The sequence below is a fragment of the Ambystoma mexicanum genome, chromosome 3p, assembly GCF_040938575.1.
Source record: "Ambystoma mexicanum isolate Mex_15411 chromosome 3p, UKY_AmexF1_1, whole genome shotgun sequence".
NCBI classification, from domain to species: domain Eukaryota; kingdom Metazoa; phylum Chordata; class Amphibia; order Caudata; family Ambystomatidae; genus Ambystoma; species Ambystoma mexicanum.
In genome coordinates, this window is record NC_090925.1 from 193,495,294 (window position 1) to 193,517,607 (window position 22,314).

At 46.0% G+C, this 22,314-nt stretch overlaps 1 protein-coding gene across 1 annotated transcript in view; it reads right to left on the reverse strand.

Annotated features, from left to right (window-relative positions):
- The window catches only part of C1R (complement C1r), a 188,524-nt gene that overhangs the window by 86,713 nt on the left and 79,497 nt on the right, over positions 1-22,314 (reverse strand). The gene's annotated exons all lie outside the window — the stretch shown is intronic.

A 22,314-nucleotide genomic window follows, 5' to 3' on the forward strand; every position in this document is an offset into this window, starting at 1 on the left:
TTGTTATTGAGGCAGAAAGAAAGCATTTCAAGAATCATAGAACTATGGCTGTAGAAATTCAATGAGCGAGTATCAAGAAAATATTTACAGGCATCCATACCAACTTGATGGTCAATGGAGGTGTAAAGAGAGACAACATCAAGGGTTGCTAACAGTAAGCCCTCCTCCCAGGGTATATTATATATTACCAAACCGATATATATATATATATATATATATATATATATATATATATATATATATATATATATATATATATATATATATATATATATATATATATATGCGAACAATTGTGAAAAGGTCAATTGTGACCCTTTAAAATCGGTCAATTGTTCATTCGAACAATTGTAAACGAACAATTTGGTGTATACCATTTTTGCCTAGCTAGCAATTCTCTTAAATGATAGGAAAAATGTTTCCTATATAAACCATGTTCACACCAGGCAGCACTAAAGCAGAGGTCCTCTTTGAGAAGGTTGCTGCTGATGACACTGATCTGAACACTTGTGTGATTTTACCATGTGCAATTTGCTTTCTTTTCGTTCCGTGTTTGTTTGTGCATCCATTTGTTTTGATTTCCCCATGTTCCCACCCTCCCGCTTTCCCATTGTTCCCTCTCCCCTGTCCCTGTCCTGAACCTTACTTTTCAGAGGCCCTCCCAGGGAAGCCTTGGCCGGTTAGCCAGCAAAGGGCTACTGCAAAGGGCAGTTCCCTGTTGGGCATCTCCTGTTCCCTGTTTGCCCTGTTCACACTGGATGCCTGATGGGAGCGTCTACAGCTATAACCAGGTAAGGTGGTAAGTGTTGGGAACATAGCCATCACCGTGCTCTGGCAAGCCGTGACACTTCTATATTACTACCTCCTGTTCTCGATGCTGTGTGGAATTCCACTGTGCTCTGAGTTAGCCATTCTATTGCACTTAGGAAATTCATGGAGGTCAGCAGATGTATTACACACAGACAAATTGTATAGTTAGCAAATGTATTGCCCCTAGAAGAATGGCAATTGGTAACCAATGGTCTGTACATAGAAGAATCCTCAAGTGTAGCCACTGTACTGCTCTTAGACGATTTGTGATGGTTAGCCTATATATTACACTTTAAAGTATTGTGAAGGCTAGCCACTCTATTGCTCTTAGAAGAATTATGAAGGTTAGCCAATGTATCACACTTAGATTAACTGTGAAGGCTAGCCCATGTACTGCACTTAGAAGATGCTGAAGGCTAGCCCATGTACTGCACTTAGAAGATGGTGAAGTACAGTCAATGTACTGCCCCTAGAAGAATCTTGAAGGGTAGCCCATCTATCACTCTCAAAAGAATTGTGAAGGTTAGCCATTGTATTGCACTTAGAGGAATTACAAGGTTAGCTAAGTATTGCACTCAGATGATTCTTCGAGGGTAGCCACCATATTAAACTTGTATCATAGTACTCCGTCTCTCTGTGTGCTCTAGGAACCTGGACCTCACATTCCAGCATGCAGGGTTTCTCTGTATATTCAGTTTCTCACTGTGCTCAAAGAACTCAGCCCCTCGTTGCTAAAACATGAGGTCCAGGTTCTCCAATATGTGATGTTCCGTTAGCCAGAGAGCTCGTAGAATGCAGTGCAGTTTAGCAATGGCTTCAAATGGAGATTTCGTGCATCTCCTGGTTGCAGCACCGCTGGCCCAGTGCAAAAAAAAAGTAAAGAGGCCTCCCCAAAATATTTGCCCTGGTCCTCACCAAACCCTTCGACAGCCTGCCTATTGGTCAATTTGCAAGCTTTAAGAGCGATATAGCTCAGAGTTTACTTACTAACTTACCCTCCCCACTTGCTTTACAGATCCCCCTTGCTTTACAGATCCGCCAAAGTGCCAAGACACCATGCAGGTGGCAACAATGTGTGCTATAAGAACCTTTAACATAACATAACATAACGTAACACAACATAGTCCACATATTTTAGTATTGCTATACTTTTTTTCAACCGTTCAATAACAGTGCTTCACTCCCCTCTAAACGCCTATGTGAAAATGACATTTCCCTAAAATGTCCATCCTTTTCTCATTTTTTAATTGTTCTTTCTTTTATAACGCGCTTAATATCAGACACCATCAAGTGGGAGACCAGGATTCGAAACTGTGTTGCTATGCTTGCTTCCAAGACCAAGGCGTTGTTCCCGACTTATCCTCCCGGCCCATTTAAAGTAGTGAAAAGAATAATTTACTTTAAATAAGTCTGACATATTTTTGTCATATTATTTTTTATGTTCTTTTTAAACTTAAATATTGCACATGGAATATTTTACCCCAATAGATTTCTAACAAATAATTAATAATAATTATATCTTTGCATGAAATATGTTTGTGTTTGCCCATGGGTTCTAATGGCTTTATAGACCACGCCCTTGGGCTGTACCTTCAATATGGGCCCGCAAACACACCTCGCTAAAGGCCCGAGCGACTCGGCCTTCAGGGTCTATAACTCCCAGTGCGTCCCTCCGGCTAGTTCTATAAAGCTTTAAATTAACCCTTGTTATTTATATCATTGTATTTGTGCCTAGTGGTGACAAGAAAGGGATAAGGGTACAGGATAAGGGTATATTCTGGCTTTGCTAACCTCACTTGAGAAAATACTTTTTAGAGTTTGCCCCAATTCACGCTGCTAATCAAATCTATGCAAAAAAGGCCCTGAATGTGTCTTTATTTACACAAACCTTTGGAGAGGCTTGCCAATCGCTGCCTGAAATGCACCTCTACATGAGTCATCCTACATGTACCCCAAAAACGTACCAGGCTGCCCTAAAGTTGCACAATATAACATAACAGATAACAGGAGGTGGTGCCTTTATTGGGATGGTTCTGCGGCTTGTAAACAGCTGCCCCATACTGGGAGGTCTGTGTACCCCCACCTAACATTATCTGAGCTGATATGTACCGTGACAGGGGCAGGGCCATTACCCTGTCAGTGGAAAGGGGGAGATGGGGAGACACCAGTGTCTGAGACCTGCTCAAGTGCCTTGGCATGTATTAATGGTGCCACCCTCTGTCGCAAAATGCCTCCTAGCACATTTTCTGGCCCGTGTTCTTTTTCTTCTTTTCTAGGACCGCAACTCCCATGGTGCACCTGGGGGCACCCATGCAATCCCGAACTGGGACCAAACAAAGGGGAAAACAGGAACACTTCAACTAATATAGAATACAAGCTTTCATCAAAGCCCAATAACATCCAGCTCTTCAGAAAAGCAAAGAACTCACCACAACAACAGAAACACGAACTTCCAGACTCCCAGCACACCAGAGAAACACTATAGAAACCATCAGAGACGACCAACACAACCGTGCCCTGGAAAGGGATGCGGGAGGACTCAGAGGTTCTTTTTTTGCTTTTATGCTTTTCATCTCTATAACCCAGCCCCTTGGGAAAAGACAGGCACAGAACAACAATTAGAGTCAGGTGGGTGCTGGAGAGCGGGAGAGGGGGGATTGGAAGCAGGAGCGAGCACCACAGTACAAAAGGGAAGCAGGTGAATGGCAGAGTGTGGGTTGCAGGGGTGTGCTCAGGAGGTGTGGAGGTACAAAGGGTGGCCAGGTGAAGGACGGACGGTGGGATGAGTGGAGTGCTGAGTAGTTGATGGCAGAATTGGAGCAGAACGCAGGTGAGGTATTTGTGGGGGAGAGTGGTACCAAATTTCGAAGAGAGTGAAGTAGTGAACGAGAGAGTGATTGGGAAGATTACACTAGTAGTGAGGGAAGAGTGGAAAATAAGAGTACAGGACTGAGGAAGTAGGTACAGTGAGAAGGGTGGAAGGGCAGGGCTCAAGTTGAGGCTACACGCAGGTGGACGGAGTGCACCCACTTTTTTCAGAGGTTGCACTGGGTATTTTGGAAGCCATGTGTAAAATGTGAAACACTGACTGTCTTTTTTGAACTTATGTCGTCTTTAGGACTCAAACCGTGGCCGCCAGGGCACTTCACCATTGTACCAGGTAAGCTGATGAAAAATTGCTGACAACTAAAGGTGAAATGCCACATCTCGGGACTGCATGTTCCAGGGAAAACATTGTTATTCATTCTTGGAGTTTAAAATATGGACTCCTTTTAAGTTTTCAAAACACTATAAGTAGAAAATATCCTATCTTGTTTTTTTCGTGTGTGTTGATTTTATGAAAGGCAAATGCCATTCGTCCTGTGCAATCTGTATGATTATGCAAAGCCAATGGAATTTGCATATTTCACCATGAAATGCTAAGTTCTGGTGACGTCACGTCCATTTGGGTATGTTAATGAGTCCCCCACTTTTTGTTTTAGGACTTGACCCCTGAGAGAGGGGCGTAGGAGTGTGGTGTGAGGCGAAGGATGCATGAGAGAATCGGTGGGTGAGGTTAGTGAGTGAGAGTGCATTGGGAGAGGTGAGTAGGACACCATATCCCTGACCAGGGTGTGACTTGACGGTATCAGTAGTAGACAGAAGATGGGTGTAGTGAGAGTTGAGAAGAGGGGGGCAGTAGAAATTCACGCAATAATCTAATTGAAGAGACCCTATTGACTTCTACATTGTTTCCATTTAATAGTGGTTTGAGAAGGAAGTACCAGTATGGAGACAGATTGTGAGCAGGAAAGGTAGGGGTGATTTTATTTGTAAGAGGAAATTGTGTGTCATCCCTCTACCATAGCAACTAATGCCTAAAAACAGGGTGACCTCATCTTATGGGTGTGTTAACTCATAAAATATTGCCAAATATTCTTAGTAAATGAATACAAAAAACACCCAATCTTTCTAAAACACACTAAATTCAACTAGAAGTGATGCAATATTTCCTCAGGCCTCTGTGTGTGGTGACATTATCTAAAAATGTCCCTGGCCTGGATACAGCTCAAATCTCTCTAGAATAGAAACGCAAAGATATCTCTACCTGAAATGCAAAGCCTCTTGCTTCATATAGGATGTGGGGGTGGGTTGCAGTTCCTTTTACTACTGTATGGTGGGATGAATATCTTAATGAAATGAGTCACGACCCATGTGAGAAACCTGAGGTTATTCTCCCAGTCAAACTTCAAAGGTCCCTTATTCAGATAGCCAAGACACGGCCATCGCTGTTGGATCCAGTTCCTGGGGGTGGACCAGTGGAGGAGGATCACCCAGTAGGGTTGTGCTCAGAGGAATGCCCCATCTGAGACGCGGGTAAAGCAGGGGCAAACCAGTAGCTATCTTTTTCTCTACCTTAGGTGTCCCCCAGGGGTCAAACCTCTCTCCCTGGCTGTTCAACCACTACCTGGCACTCCTCGCCCACCGCATTGCCACTCTCTGCCCCAACTTTCAGTGCTACGCGGATGACACTCAGCTCATCTTTAGGCTACCCTCGGCCTCCTTCTCTACTTCCCTCATCTCTGTCTGTCTGCTATCCAGGAGTGGTGTGCCGCCAATGACCTCTGCCTTAATGCCAGTAAGACTGCGATTCTCCTCATCGGCACACCCGCTCCCAATTTCCCTGCAGCTCTCTGGCCGGCCTCTCTTGGCCCTCTTCCTGCTCCCACCTGCAAGGCTAACAACCTTGGGGTCATCTTCGACTCCACACTCTCCTTCTCTCCTCACATCTCTGACGTCTCTAAGAAGTCACACTACCAGCTGCACCTCCTTAGAGGTATTCTTCCTTTCCTCTCCTTCCCCCAGAAGCTCACTGTTTCCAGAGCTCTGGTTCTCTCTAGGCCGGACTATTGCAACAGCCTCTTTCTAAATCTGCCCGCTTCCACTCTCCGCCCTCTGCAACTCATCCAGAACAGGACTGCAAGACTTGTCCTTGGCCTCAAGCCCAGGGATCGTATCTCTCCAGGACTGAAATCTCTGCACTGGCTCCCAGTGGCTGCAAGGATTAAGTTCAAACCCCTCTGCATTGTCCACAAGGCCTTATGGGGCCTGGGGCCTCAATACCTTCAACTCTCTCTTCCTAAATATCTCTCTTCTCGAGCTCTTCGCTCATCCGCCTCCAACTCCCTCAGGGCCAGTCACCTCTCCAAGCAACAAATTGGTGGTAGATCTCTTTCCTCGACTGGTGCCCACCTCTGGAACAGCCTCCCTGCCTCCCTTAAACTCGAGGAGAACCATCTTCGGTTCAGGAAGCCCCCACCCCTTTCTCTTTGCGTCTGCTTTTTCTCCTGCCCTCCTCTGATGACCTCCTAGTGCAACTGGAAACTGCACCGGCTACCTGGACACCCTCTGATCTCGTGAACAGGTCCTCCCCTGCCAGCGTTTCACTCCTACACTGCCTACCTGCCAACCCCCACACTTGGGGACTGTCTCTGTATCCCTACAGTCCCCCTCCCAGCCCTGACACCTGATGTCCGCACTTACTCATGCACTTGCCACATGCTGGCAACTACTTACTTATTGTTATCTTGCCATGTACTGCACTTTCCCTGCCCCCCTTCTCACGCACTTGCGCAATCTGAATGACCCTTGGACTAGTAGGATCGCTGTCCGTCCTCCCTATGTTCCCCTCCCTTGCCTCGATGCGCCTTGAAACACTTGTGGTTAGGCGCATTATAAATGCCATATCATATCATACTTCTTTTCATACACTTTGACCACTGGGAGCGGGAGAGTGCAGTATGAGCAAGACAAGAAAGGCAAACACGGCAGACAGCATGACGAGAGAGCTACCAAGCGGCAGTTCAAAAGAAGAAGAAAGGTGGCAGGAAGCAAGAGTGTGGCAAGGCCCAAAGTAACTTTGCCATTTTCATCCCAGACCTGTGGAACCTTCATTGATGAGAGAGCCTAAGACCGCAAACAATAGCATAAGTGTCCTGCAACAGATGTCAACGGTACACAGGGCAAGACAATGCTGATAAGACGGGTCAGAGGAGACTCCCACGCCCATTGTACAGGCCTTGACTCCAGAGAAGCCCAAAAGCCTAGCAGATCATCACAGCAGGTGAGTCGAGGGGAGAACCGATAAGAACCGGGCTATGTTGAGAGATAATCGTAGGAGTGGCAAGCTTCAAAACAAAGCCATATTGAACCTTGAATGAACTGTTAAGAATGTGAAGGGGAGACCAGCTGCAGAGGGAAAGCAGCACGTGGGTGCTAATTCAGGAGACTCTGGTCAAGCCCAGAAACTAGCAAAACCAGAGGGCCATAGGAAGGCTGCCAAAGGAAGTGGTCACACATGAGGGTCGAGCAAAAGCCCTGTACAATCAAAAGTCTTTGATCCGTAAATTGGCTAAAAGCAAAGGAAGTGAGTCCCAAATTGTGAATGAAGAAAGGGGACATGAATCCCGTAAATATTTGAAACCAGTAAAATGTTTTGAAAAGGCAATAGTGAACCCAGAGGAGGGATGACGGAGGAGAGAGACCAAGTCTAAAGGTCCTGAGAAACAGAGTGTTCAAATGAACCGAGAAAAGGGAGATCCACTGAACTGGTTGACAAAGACATTAAAACGGGTCCGAGCCCGGATGAGGGAGATCCGGGGTTCAGCTAACACTCAGAACACTGGCAGTCGAGACAGGGCCGAGCCAGAATGAGGGAGATACAGGAGTGAAGTCATTACCCAAGTGCTGACAGTTGAGAGAGGGCTGATCCCAAACGAGGGAGATACAAGGAGTTAAGCTATCACCCAAAGTTTAATAAGAAAAGAATAAGAGATGCAAAGAAATACTATGAAGAAACAGATGAAGCTATCACCCAAGTACTAGCAGTCAAAAGAGGTCTGAGCCCGGCAGAGGGAGATCCAAGGACAAAGCTTTCATCAAAACTGTATGTGGAGACCAATACGAGAAGGGTCAGTCCAGAAGAGGGGTAGCCAGGGGTGAGGTCTTCAATGTATTTGAACTTTGGAATACAATCAACAAGGGTCAGACCAGAAGGGGGGACCCAGGGGTGAAGCCATCACCCAACGAATATTGGGAATTAACTTTCATTTGTTATTTAAACACATCAGGCCCAGAAGGCAAGAGACTTTCAGAGGAAAAGAGACTTGGCCATTGATGGTCCTGAGAACTTCAATTAGAACTGTTGTTTCATGCTGTAGAAGCCTGAGACCGTACTGTGCTAGAAGCTCCAAGCTCCAACCTTACCCTGTGCTCAAACCATGGGGAAGGGAGACTCAGGCTACCGCCACCTGACTTATCATTTAAGAACACTTCTTTCTTTCTTGAAACCTAACCCCCACACCCTTTGTATTTAGTGCAAGGGATTGGCAATAGGTTTTCTTAGCATGGGCCCTTTTCTTTGACTTAGCGCCGCTAGGACTGCCTTATTTTCAGTTGATGGTCGACACTCATCCCCATCTTGGATTTAGGTTTAGATTAGGCATTTTTCCAATCCGCATACCACTTTCATTGTTCAATAAGCACCATTGAACTGTGATCACTTGTGTCTGTCTTACTTGTTGTCACCTTCAGTTTCTCACCCTCCCCCCCTTGCACCTGAATATCAATGTTCTAAATTAGACCCGTACATCAGAAAAAAATCTTCTCTCTCTTTTTGGCATGGTCCAGTAACTGCTCAACTGCTTGTAAGAAAGCACATTGACACTTATTCAAGGGAACCCCTTAATTGATACTTTGACTCAAGAGAATTGCATTCAGGCTGACTGGGTCTCTATTGTTATTGGGACCACAACTGTAGAAGCCAGGGACAGGCGGGGATCACCGTATTAATTAATAGGTATTTTAAAGCCAGTGTTGAAACCCAGTGTCACGAACGCAATGGGAAATGCACTAGACTGCTGGTAGGAGGAATATGTAGCCAATAAGAGTCATTGATACTATTATCCACCAGGGAGCACCGCACTTTGACCTCTTCCAGCGCTATGGATCAGGGAGATGTTGAAGGAACTCTGTTCCATGAAAGACGTTAGTGAGTCCATTTCAGCCATTATCTCAGAGAGCAATGGCTCGGGTGCTGGTTTCCTAGGAGATGGAGGGATCAGATTAGCATGTGGTGCTTGGGCAAAGAAGTGCTGAGATACTGTTTTTGGATATCAAGAGAGTCCTTCTTTGATAGGTAGTTTTACAGGGTGAGCTTGTAGAGGTCATTGTAAAGGGAAGGAGGCTGCATAGTGCAGTGAATTAATTTGCAGTTGAAATGCACTGTCATTTATGTGAAGACATGCAATAAGGAGTGCCTCAGGAAGACTCAAGGAACTCAGTCTAGTGTGCCCCTAATCGCCTATAAATACCCTCATCACAAACCTTAGTTACCATTGGGACAACTCTGATGGTGCTTATAAACGAAGCTGCAAAAGACTTGCAGGTAAGTCCCACTTTAGAAGAAGGTCAATGTTAAGGGTTCCAGAAACTGCCATTCACATTGCTAGATGAGGCCCCCTTTTAGGGCTTTGCGGGCATAGCATACCCTGGGACACAAAAGCACCTAAAAGTCATCTGCACCAATGAATGAGTTTGTGCTCCTAAGAATCCTATTGCGACAACCAAGCACCCAATCATGGCTGGCCAGGAGGAATTTAAAGTGCTCACACCAATACTAGCCCCAATACAATCCAGGGTGCCATATCTCTGGGGTTCACGAACAACGGCAACCTTTCCCTCAAACACCACATTGCTATACACACTACACAACTTGTGATCAATTATCACGATCCGTAACTCCCCCGAACATAAGATAGATGATATGTACCCTGAAGAGGTTCCTTAATTGAATGTTGGTGGAAGGAACAAAACATGTTGGGAGAGGTCAAGATACTGTTTCACAATATGTAGTGATCTGTCCGATGAGACGCTATTGACACTATAGGACATGGATATTGGCACAAGCTAAATCAAGAATCATTCCTGATTTAATGAGAAAAACCTTGTTAGCAAAATCTTGCATATTGTCACCATATTGTGTTTTTGAATACTTGTTGGGTTAGGGTGAGTAAAACGTACATATGTATGATTTGGTTAGGTTATATTGCTGTCATGTATGTTATTATCAATGGTGGATGAATTAAGTAGGCATTTTTGTATTTTAGGAATATATGATGTTAAGAATTGAATTGCCTTATTGTTGACATGTGAATTGGAATGCCTTATGAAGTCCACATGGTTATAAACCTGGTGGGCCAACATAATCTTACCAAATAATTAAGTTGCACTGTTAATAAAATTAAATAATGAACCGCTTAATCAGAGTCGAGTGGATGGGCTTTTTGTGTTGCAGTATCAATACACTCCACCACAAAATTAAGCCCTTTTTACCACCCTGTGACTCCAGGAACACGCTCAAATCTGTGGTAAAATGTGTTCCTCATAGATATTGCTGCCTCTGCCCACGCCTCTGTAATCCAGTTCAACACACTGCTGTAAGACTGATCATCGGAATTAGAAATTTCGAGCAAATCTTCCCCCACTCTCATAGAGCTACCCTGGCTACTGATACCAGCCTGATGACCTTCAGAGGAGCCTGTATTACATCCAAGGACCACTCAACTCAAGTGTCTTCTTGCGTAACTGGAAAGCTAGCCACCTCCAGAAGTTACTACTCTTCCAGGAGCCACAGCATTGTGTAAATGGAAATCAAAAAATATCAGAAGACCACCAGAAAATGGGCCTTCTCTTGTTCTTCGTCATTACTGTAGAACAACACGCCAACGGATATCTTCACGTCTCCAACACACTTACAAATCAGGAAAAAATGTAAGGCCTTATTTCTTCAGAGTTTAGGCTACTGCTTTAACTCTGAGAGCGTTAGGCCAAAGTACCTCTCAGCATCAACCACGGATCCGACCTCACGACATTGTACCTTCAATTAAGTCACTTCTACTATGTGAATTGCTCCATAGATGTGCACTTTAGAAACACATTACATGCACACATACAGAAAGCAGACAGAGATGTAATGACTGTGCACTGCTTCAGAAATACCACAATTTGAGATCCCAACTCCCGATGAAGCACCTCACCATGGCTCCACAGTGCGGTGTGAGAACCTGTTGGTGCACACAGTAATTTGCAAGGAGTAATAGGGCCTTCAAAAAGCCTGGTATTCCCTCGCTGTATCACAATTCTTTCACTTGTGAATTTGGGCGTGGATGCGTTGCTGCCCTAGAATGCTAAGTGGGGTGCAGACAGTCTGTGGAAAAGCCTGTCAAAGGCTCTGTGTAGGGGAGGAGTCACTCCGCTCAAAACCAGGTCCTTCCTTACCTAGGCTGTCGGCTCACCGTGATCTAATGCAGTGTGGGGAGGGGAGTCTTTCCAGAATGGACAGGGGGTAGATAAATCACCCTGCAATACTCGTGAGTAAAGAGGCCATGTGTGTCAGTAAAGGTGATTAGTAAGGTGGAGGTCAAGCAGGAGCCCCCTTGGAACACTAACACTGGTGGTCTCCGAGAAATAAGACTCTTGATATGAGACTGTCAGGCAATTTAGCCAGTAAATGTCAGTCCAAGCTAAGACTGTTTAGAGGCTTCCTCAAGAATAACACCCTTGAATTTCCAAATGTATGATGTTTTCATTTACCAACCTTACATTTAAGGACAGGTGATCAGGTGTAAAATATTTCTTTAAAAACTTTCTTTATTGACATTTTGGTTAATATAACAACACAAGTACTCGGACAAACCATTCGAGTTAAAATTAAAAGAACAATAAAAATGATGCAAACCAGTCACATGGGCCATCCGCCATTTTCCCCTCCTGATCCCCTCTCCCTCCCTCCCTCCCTCCCCGCGTCATCCTCTCATCTCGCCGGTAGTTAGCGCCCGGTCAGAAGGTCCAATGCTTGCAATCACAGTGTTTGTACGTCTTTATTCTGATATGGGATCTTGACTATTTGTCTGGGGTAATGCTTGTGAGTCTGCCTCATCCACGGATGATATTAGGTAAGCGACATATGGTCCCCAGATGTCCGGAGGTCACGCATGAAGAGGTAGTGTTTTTATGTAGCTGGTTTCTGTGTCTTGGCAATATGTTATGTCTTTTAACCAGCGTTGTAAGCTTGGTGGTGGGCCTCTCCCCCAACTGCATGCAATCCTTCGTCTGGCAAGGATCAGCAAAAGGTCAGTTAGTTTTCGGGTAGTGGCTGGGAGGTCTCTGGTCAATCCCAGCATTGTCAGTTTCTGGTCAGGGGGCAACGCCACTTTGATTATTGCAGATGTTTTTTCTAAGACTGCGTTCCAGAATGTAGTGAGTGCGGGGCAGCTCCATGCCAGATGTAAAAAGTCAGCTTCCGGGTATATGCATCGGCTGCATTCAACTGAGACCGATTCGTGCATGGAATGGAGTTTCGCTGGTGTGTGGTATAGTTGGTGTAGGTAGTCAAAGTGAGTTTGCTTAAATTTGGTATTTATCGCCACTTTTTGGATAAGATTCAGTATATAGTTACATTCATCTTCAGTAAGCTCGGTATTTAGCGTCTTCCCATCTTATTTTGGCTTTCATGTTATGTGAATCTGAGGTTGATTGTAGCGATTTGTAGATATTGGCTGTTAGGCGTCCTTCGCCCTGGGCTTGAATCGTGTTGTCTAAGTGTGGCCATACTGGGGGCTGCTGCGGGAACGTAGGAAAGAAGGCTTGTAGTGCGTGCCTTGTCCTGAAGTAGATTAAGGTATCTAGTGCATTGTTGCCACCCATGTCCTTTGCCTTTTGTAATGAGAGAAACTCTCCCTCTGGGAATAGATCATGCATCCATTGGATGCGTAGTTTTTCAGTCCATTGTTGGTAGACTTTTTCCCCTGTGATGGGGATTCCAGGGATGAACCTCGCAGGTAAAAGTGGGGAGTACCTGGTCTGTATTTCTTCTGCTTTCGCCATTTTTTTCCAGATGGAGATTGTCGCATACACCACATTCAGCGGTGTTCGGGGCGTTGGGAACGTGCCCAGGATGACAGCTCGCAGTAAGTGTGGGGTTGCTAAAGCTCTTTCAATTTGGACATGAGGCCTGACAAAGTCCTTTGTGTACCAATGGCTAAGAAATTGAGCCTGGGCGGCCCAGTAGTAGTGTTCCATGTCTGGTAGTGCCAGGCCTCCCCGTCTCACCGGAAGTGTTAGGATGTTGTAAGCTACCCTTGTCACCTTTCCCGCCCAGATTAGGTCCAGGATCATGCTCTTGATGCGTCTCAGGAATCTCTGCATCAGAATCAGCAGGATATTTGTGAAGAGATACAGTAGTTTGGGCAAGATGACCATCTTCACAAGTGACACTCTTCCCCAGAGTGTGAGCGAGAGTGATTTCCATCTGTTTATTTTGTGTTGTAGAGTGTCGATGACTGTTTCATAGTTGTCGCGTAGGATGTCTCTGCTAGATCTTGACATGAAGATACCCAGGTACCTGACTTTTGTGTGCTGCCATCGAAAACTGAAATCGTCCTCAAGCTCTTTGGTTGCAGCGGTTAGGGGGAATATTATTGATTTTGAGTTGTTAATTTTCAGTCCTGAGTAGTGACCAAATTTTAGTACTGTGCGCATCACTGGGTTTAGGTTTTCACTGGGATCTCGGAGGAAGAGTGTGACATCATCAGCATAGAGCGATATGATCAGTTTGTGCGGGCCGAAGGTCAGGCCTCGGTGGATGTGTTGCAGTCTGAGGTCTGACGCCAGGGGTTCCATCACCAGGGCAAACAACAGGGCAGATAGCGGGCAACCCTGCCGCGTTCCTCAACGCAAGTGTATGCTCATCTAGTGATTTGTTCCCAGGAGAATATTAGATGTGTGGGCTTTGTATAGAATGGAGACTAGTTTGATAAATCTTTTGCCTAGGCCCATTTGTTTAAGGATTGCATGGAGGAAGGGCCATTCGACTGAGTCAAATGCCTTTTCTGCATCTAATAGTATTGCGGCTGCTTGTTGTTCTGGGTCAAGGGCTTCGATTACTCCGAACATTCTCCTTATTCCAAAGGTGGTGTTTCTTCCTGGAATGAACCCTGCTTGGTCTGCTAGGACCAAGGCAGGCATCAGCGGGATTAGACATTTGGTTAATATTTTGGCCAGAATTTTATTGTCGAGGTTTATTAGTGATATTGGGCTATATGATGCGCAGTCGTCTTTGGGTTTATCTGGTTTATGAAGAAGAATTATGTTGGCCATGTACAGTGTGGATGGTAGTTCTTTTTCTAAACCTTCATCATACACTTGTAGTAGAATTGGGGCAAGAAGGTTTGCAAAGTGCTTATAGAATTCTCCTGTTAGCCCATCTGGGCCTGGTGCTTTCGTAGTGGGGAATTCTTTGATCGCCTCGAGGATTTCTTCAAGGGTAATGGGTGTATTGAGTGGTTCCCTAAGTCCTGCATCACCCAGTACAGCGCAATTGAATCTAGATAGTGCTTCAGTTCTAGAGGATCTGCCGTGAAGTATGAGTCATACAGTTTCTGGTAGTATTGCTGGAATGTTTCGACAATCTCTTTGGATTCATAGACAGGTCTGCACACGTGGTCCTTGATCGACTCAACCGGTGTAGGTTTTCTGTCAGCAGAAATAAGCCTGGCAAAGAGCCAGCCAGGCTTTTGCCCCTCTCCATATTGTCGGATTCGGTAGTTGTTAATCAGGAATTTAATTTCCCTCTCGGCGGCTGCCCTGAATGTCCCCAATTCTTCTTTTACTTTATGTCATGATGCCTACCCCCGGGGATCCAGATCAAGTCCAGCAGCCCCGGAAGCAGGCATCAAGTTATTCCAAGCAAACCCCACAACCCCTGCTAGGGGCCATTTGGGTGCAGTCCTGGCGTCTATGGCGCCAGCTCATATGGAGAGTCAGTCCTGGCGCCATAGGCTCATAGATTAAAACTTACCTGATGCAGACCATGCTGCAAACTTACCTGATGCAGACCATGCTGCAGAACTCCAAGCCAAAGGAGGCTTGGAAGGGACTACTTTACCTAGGGACAATTTTTTACTCGGGTGGGGTCGGGGAGGAATACTTACCTGGGACTACTTTGGAGGCTATTTAAACCACGCCTGAAGAGCAACACACGCTTCGCGTTATTCTGCATCCAGCAGCGTAACGCTCACCGTGCCTGCAAGTCTGCATCCAGTCTTCTGCCACGCCCGCCTCAAGTCTGGAGCTCCTAGAAAAAGGGAGAAAGAAGGAGAAAAGGTTAGAACAAGAACAATACCTTTGATCCTTACCTGAATTCCCAATCCACCACGCCTTCGAGCTGGAAGAAAGAAGTTATTTTATGCGCGTCGCCTCGCCTGCTGCAGCGCCGTGCTGAACTCACCGGCCTTCGCAGCATCTTCACTATTCACCGCATCCTTCTGCATGTTCCCGCTGCACTCCGGCACCTAAGGGGAACACAAGAACAGCAAGGTGAGCCAAGGGAATAAACAGAGGCAATATTAGTTACCCCCCATAGACTTACCTGATTTTACCGCCGGGGGTATTATTCCTCTTCACAGGTCGGTGCAGCCTCCAACGCATCTTTGCCGTACCCCGGCCCCTAAGGGGAAACAAAAGGACAGCAAAGAGAAACAAAGGGAAAAACAAGGGGAATCCTCCTCACCACAATAAACTTACCTAATTTTACCACCGGAGGCCTTATTCCCCGAGACTTCATAATTTCTCTCAGCACCTGAAAAAGGGAGAAAGCAACAGGTTACATACTGACATTATTTTATCGAACTGTGTTGGATAATACAAATCCTTACCTGAATGTTACCGGTTGCCACAAGGAACTCTTCGCTAGGGTCAAGCTGCAACTTGCAAGGAATCAGACAAGAGTGAAAGTCAGACATTTGAACTCTTACGAACTATATACCTATGGCGTCTTGCCGGAAATCTCAGAGTCAATATTGTTCTGGAACTCACCTATTCCTTCAAACCAGTGAAGCAACTGGTTATTTACGCGCCAATGCGCTCAATGCAGGATGGAGAGCTCATCTTTCCAAACCATCAGGCGAGACTATAAAAGGGGACATTAAAGGTGATCAGTGGGGAGAACAGCAGGGGGTGGGGGTTAACGCTCAACTCCACGGGTGGTTAATTCCCTTTCTCCATTTGCAGAAGAATACTCCTACGGGCCAAGCAAACGAAGCTAGGTGGGCCAGTCCAGTCTGTCATCTCGGCACTACGCATCACATTGGTGGAGACCGCAGCTGTCCAGTTCAGATCGACGCCCCTGTAGGAGCCAGGTGAGCGTAACACTTTAGCATGTGTTTGAGGGTCGTCTGCAAGAATGAGTGAGTGTTCAAGATCCTTGAGCCGTGTCTCACTTGAGTCCAGTTTTCTCCGTATTAACTTCAGAATGCCATTTTCTTTAGTTAGGCAGGCCCCTCTTGTGAAGCACTTTAGGGTCTCCCAAAGCGTCCCTGCCGTGGCTACCGAACCCTGATTGGTCTCTATGAAGGATGTTAGTTCTTCCAATAGTTCATCTGCGAAAACTTGATCTTGTAACGCTCTAGGCTTGAATCTCCATTGTGGTCTGGCATTAGTTGTTCGAGTCGGAACGTATTCCAGGGTCACGGCCGAGTGATTAGAGAGGGATCTGGGAAGAATTTGGCAGCCACCCCATTGTGAGTGAGCTTCTTTTGACACTAGGATATAGTCCAATCTTGAGCTTGATTTGTGGACCGAGGAGTAGAAAGTATAATCGCGGGTGTCCTGATGTTTTTCTCTCCATATATCCGTGAGATTATATGCTCTACATATTTCTTTAACTTGTTGGCTCGCTTTGGAGCATGGGAGTCCATTGATGTGTGATTTGTCTTTGTTGGGGTCAAGAGGTGTATTAAGATCCCCTCCCCATATGATTGTGGGCCGTCGTCTTGTTTCTAGATACGTTGTTATCCAGTCAAAATTGTTGGTGCCATCTACATTGGGTCCATATGAGTTTACAAGGAGTATTTCTGCTCCATTGACCATTCCATGCACTAGTATAGATCTTTTTTCTAAGTCTTTCTGCATTGAGATAAGTTTGAAATGCATAATTTTACTAATTAGGATTGCTACCCCTCTAGCGTAGGACGAGAAGGATGCAAAGTATCTATGGCAACCCCAGTCTTAGGCCCAGCGATTCTCAGAGGAGGGTTGCAAATGAGTCTCTTGAATAAGGGCTATGTCGACTTTGTGGCGGCGCAGGTATTGCGTCATCTGCCGCACTTTGGCTGGTCGATTGCCGCCTTTGATATTCCACGTGGCTACTTTGAACTTACAATCGTTATGTTTCTGTGTTTACTGGACTTAAGGCAGGCCTTCCAGCTCCTAGTCCTGTGCAGTCGGCCAGGTATCCGACTTGAGAGTTTTGGTGAGGAGGCGCGAGGTGGGGTCCCGTGCGGGCCGGTCTGGCCACAGCCAGGACTTGTAGAAGGTGGTGGGCTTCTCTTGGCTTGACATTGAACAACATATACAACTGGATCCCTCCCAACACACGAGCAACCCCCAACTTGCTTGTTTCTCTTTTTCCCTCCCATTACCCTTAACTGGTGACTATTAGCTTAGCTGTGCAAGGGGCCCTGGGAGCCTCCCAAGGTGCGCGGCCCAGCGGTCTTGATTTCAGTTTGTGTATTCCGCTGGGACTGTCAGCGGGTGTTTGAGATTTTGCATTATCCATTGGTTATCTACAGTGGATTTCTTTGGGATCTGTCTCTCTGGGGGCGTGGTTGGTTAGCCGGTACGCTGCATCCAGCTTGGTTGAGATAGGAATTGGCTTCTTCGGCTGTTTGGAAGAAATGGAATCTTCCATTATGTTGTATCCTTAGTCGTGCCGGGAAGAGCACTGAGCATGTTATCTGGTTGTCTCTGAGCCTTTGCTTAATATTCGTAAAGGATCTTCTTTGGGCTTGTACTGTGGGCGAAAAGTCTGGCTAGAAGTGAATTTGATCCACATCGAGCTGCAGGTTCCCCTTTTCTCTAGCGAGGCGAAGTATTGTGTCGCTGTCCCGGTAATTGAGCAACTTTGCAATAATTGGGCGAGCCGGGGCTCCAGGAATGGGTTTTGTCGTTGGAATCCTGTGAGCTCTTTCTATTACAAACATGCGTGAGAAGGCTTCGGACCCGAAGAGTTTGATACACATTTCTTCTACGAACTCTTCCATTTTTGCCTGCAGTTGGTGTTCTCTCACTCCAATGATCCTAATGTTGTTTCTTCTAGATCGGCCCTCCAAATCTTCGTTCCACGCATTAGCCGATTTCATTTGTGCCTCTAGCGATGTCACTCTGGCTATCATGCTTGCTGCGCCATCATCTAAGCCAGATATGCGTTGTTCTACCTCTTGTAGGCGCTCGGTGTGGTTATGCAGCCTGTGTTGGAGCTGGTCGACTTTGGAGGAGAGGCCGTCCATCTTTTGTCTGTGGCGTGGGAGCTGTCTTCTTCTTGGTTTATATCATTTGACGAGGGGTCTTGTTTGTTGATCAGTCTGGGTGTTTTAGGAGCTGAGCCCATCTCGAAATTCAGTTTCCTTTGCGATTTATCTGTTTTCCTCATTTTCCTTTTAGGGTAGTGGCTGGCCTTGTGAGTTAGCTAGTATTTCAGGTAAGGGTTAACGTTTATTTTCGAAGTAGTGTTTAACCTTGCGAGGCTTTTCAGTATGTGTAGCTGTCCTGGTTACTTCTGTTGGATTCGTCGATCGCTAATCTTCTTTTAATTTGTGTCGTTTATTCCAGCGTGAGGACTGTGTCGGCAGCCTTGCGGTGTGTGTTGTGCCAGTGATTTTGAGACTTTTCTGCGCTTGTTTCCTGTATCTCCCTCAGGGAAACACTTTTACGGTCGGAGGCTCTTGCTGGATGCGGTGTTGAGGATTGAAAAAGGAGGACTAAACAGAGTTCCGGAGGTCGGTGCTGTGGGTTATAACGACCAGAGAGGTGATGTTTGAATGTTCGCTGGGTGGGCGTGTGTAAGCGAGAGACTCTGCGAAGGTAGAATGCTGTGCGCTTGTCTAGTTTATTGTCTTGCCGGTTTGCATGCACTTACCTGGGCTCCGGGGACTGCTTCGTGGTGAAAGGAGCTTCTGCGTTATTCCGCCCACCGGGCTTCCCTCACCGGCACCTGAAGAGCACTCTTAGTATGTCGATGCTCCTGCTGCAGCTCCATGGACCGGAGGGGGATGGTGGCCCGGCAACGTCTCCGCCGCGTCTCTCCTGCCGCCAGGGGCCACGAGTTCCGGAGGCACCGGTTCAAAGCCAGCCCGGCCGCGGAGTCCACAAACTCCGCCCGGAGCAGGGTGCCCTCGTTCGATCGCGGCGACTATCTCCCCTCAGGAGAGGCATGTTAAGACTCGTGTATGCTCCGCTATTTAGTCTGATGTGGGGCTGGCGGTTTGGTGGAGGCCAGACCGTGCCGGCATGCACCAGGCCGCGAAGGGGCCGCTGGGAGTATCGTCGGGTGACTGGGCCTCGTTCACCGTGGAGGTCGTTTTCAGCGCCTGGACTGTCTCGTTCCGTTTTTTCTTCGCGCTTGCCAGTCTTTCACCTTTAGTGTGTGAAATAACATCGGATGAGTGCGGCAGTCCCGGGAAATCAGCAGGATTTTACAGGATTCATTCGGGACCACGCGGGAGCTCACAGAGTTGCGGCCATCCTGGTCGGCTCTCTAGCGCCCTCTAGAGGTGTAAAATATTTCTTAGATATCATCACATGAGCGTGCAATTCTTTAAGCGGTTAGGTATAATATAGTTATACGCTTCCATTCTCCTAAATTCTAAATTGTTCTTCAACTTTCGTGAATCTATTATAATGTATATCTCTTGTCATGTACTAAGCAGTCTTGAAAAAGACCCAGTGAAGTTTTTAAACAGGTGTTGGCAGTGTGTTCTTTTTTTGGAAACTGTTTGGGAGGCAACACTGATTAAACTTATCAATTTAACATATGATATTGACCTGGACAATTCTTGGGCAACTAACTTACCAACCCAATGCATTTGTAACTAGGGCTGTTTTCCCCTCGTACAATATAGCTATAGCATTGCCATATGGCAGAGTGGCAAAGAAGATAATTCGGTTTTGATGCATTCACCCGACTCTGGTCCATCGTCACATCAAATCAGTCAAAAAAGGTCATAGACAGCAAAGGTGCTTGTGGGCATCCTGGCCACACACCTATTGTCCAATTAGTACAAAAAAGAAGGTGGGTGAGGCGCGACCTCCCGGTCCTGGTCAATTAAACCTGTTGCAAAAAGTAAGTAGCTGGGTCACATCCCAAAACAGACAAATACTCACAGGGTTAGATCCCTTCTGCTGCAAATCAGGTACTCAGTATTAACATGGTTAGATCCCTCGGCTGCAGTTCTGTGGTCTGTAGTTGTTCTCCTCCTAGCGCTTTCTTATCTCAAATAACTGTTAAGCAGGTGTGTCTTATTAGACTCAAAGGATTCTGGTAGATGTAGTGAAAAACTTTTTTTCTGTTCAGGTGACCAGCAACCAACACCCCTCCAAAGCACAAGTCCTTCCCAAATTTGGGGGAGGGGAGAGAACCATCTATATGATTCTCCAAAGTGGGGCACAGTCACCCCGTGGCGCTGCCTCTGGAGCCCGGGACTCCCATAACATTCAGTACAAAAAAGAAGGTGGGTGAGGCGCACACTCCCGGTCCTGGTCAATTAAACCTCAATTAAACCTGTTGCAAAAAGTAAGTAGCTGGGTCACATCCCAAAACGGACACACAGACCACAGAACTGCAGCCGAGGGATCTAACCCTGTTAATACCTAGTACCTGATTTGCAGCAGAAGGGATCTAACCCTGTGAATATTTGTCCGTTTTGGGATGTGACCCAGCTACTTACTTTTTGCAACAGGTTTAATTGACCAGGACCGGGAGTGCGCGCCTCACCCACCTTCTTTTTTCTATTGTCCAATTAGCCCCATAGATACCACCTGAGCTTGTTGAGAGATGGATTAAGAAAATGGTTTAATGCAAATGGCATTGGCTATAGAACAGATGACTAGAATGTTTGTTGAGTTATCATTCAATCAAACATCATATATAACTAATGAGGTGTCTTCTCTTAATTGTTTAGACAAAAGAGATTGCATGTGTTGTCACCCACACAAGGCCAACTTTGATGCATGAAGTAATCTTTACCGGGAAACAACCATTTCTGACCTGAAGGAGTCAGGTGAGGGCAGAGAGCTGATCACCCATCAATTACATGTCGAAACTCGTGTTGACACTGAATGACAGTCAATCAATGAGGGGTATAGGCGTTAAGTAGCATCAATGTGTTGACTAGAAAAGGATAAAAAAAACAGCCTGTTGGGATGAAACTGCAGAAAATGAAGATAAATAGCAAAATAAAACATTTGATTGGTCTAGGAATTGCAGCTGCAAGTTTCTGAAATAAAGCAACATACACTTTCTTAGTCATTTGTTTTCCATAACAATGTTAAAATGGAGTGGAATAGGAACATTTTTACTTAATCAGGGTTTCTTTGCTTCCATTCATACGTCTTTTGGGGCATTCACCTTTTATTGTTGCCCACAACCTTGAGCCCATTTTTAGTTTGGGCTATTAGTTGTCACTTGAGACACCTATAAGCCGAAACTATTGCAAAACCAATTGACTGTCCATGGCCATGTTAATCCCTGTGGTCATTCCTACCCAGTTCCTGCTCCTGCCCGCCCAAATCACCTCCTCCTGGAAACTCTTTCAGCTCACTTTAATCAAGCCTGACCATCAAACATTGTACTCAAAGTGCCTGCCAGTGTTTTTTAAAGCAGTCTTGTGAGCGTTAATGCCTTAATTAGAGTTGTAAACCAGCTACTGGTGTAAAAAACATTTCTTAACCAAGTCTCGATTAATGAGCACTCTGGATACCCTTCACTTAAGTCCAGTAAAACAAGCCTTGGCAAAGCCAATAGTTTTGGCTTGTGTATAAGTATTAGGCATTTGCCAGGCACCGCTATTAGATGCCCAGGTCCTTGCATCATTTTGCACCTAGTGCCATCAAGGCCAGGGCAGTGTCTGGCAAGCACTTTTTCCATGTATAAACAAAAGCCCATACTGTAGGCATTGCCAATGCGTGTTCCAATTGTGATCCACGGGCCTGGAGATGTGTTGGCTGGATTGGTGTAAATGAGACCTGTCCTGAAATGTTTTCTGAAACACAGTGAAGGAACTACAGATTTCATCTGCCCACCATGTCATTTGTCTCTCCACATTTGAATTTTGCAACAATGAGATCACCAGAAATCAACTACCTCCCCCCTTCTCTTTTCCACACACTCACACCTCTCACATACTACGCACACAGAAGACTAGTGAAACAACATACCAAGAACACGCAAACCAATACCTGCAGACGACAAACAACTCAGACACTAGACGCCAACGTTCGGGTCCCACCGAACCCAGTGCACATAACAAAGCACATCTAGAAAGCTCACATGCACAGACGCCAGTTCCTGCTGGTTCAGCATGCATCAACAGACACAATCTCTATCCTCTCTCTCTCTCTCTCTCTCTCTCC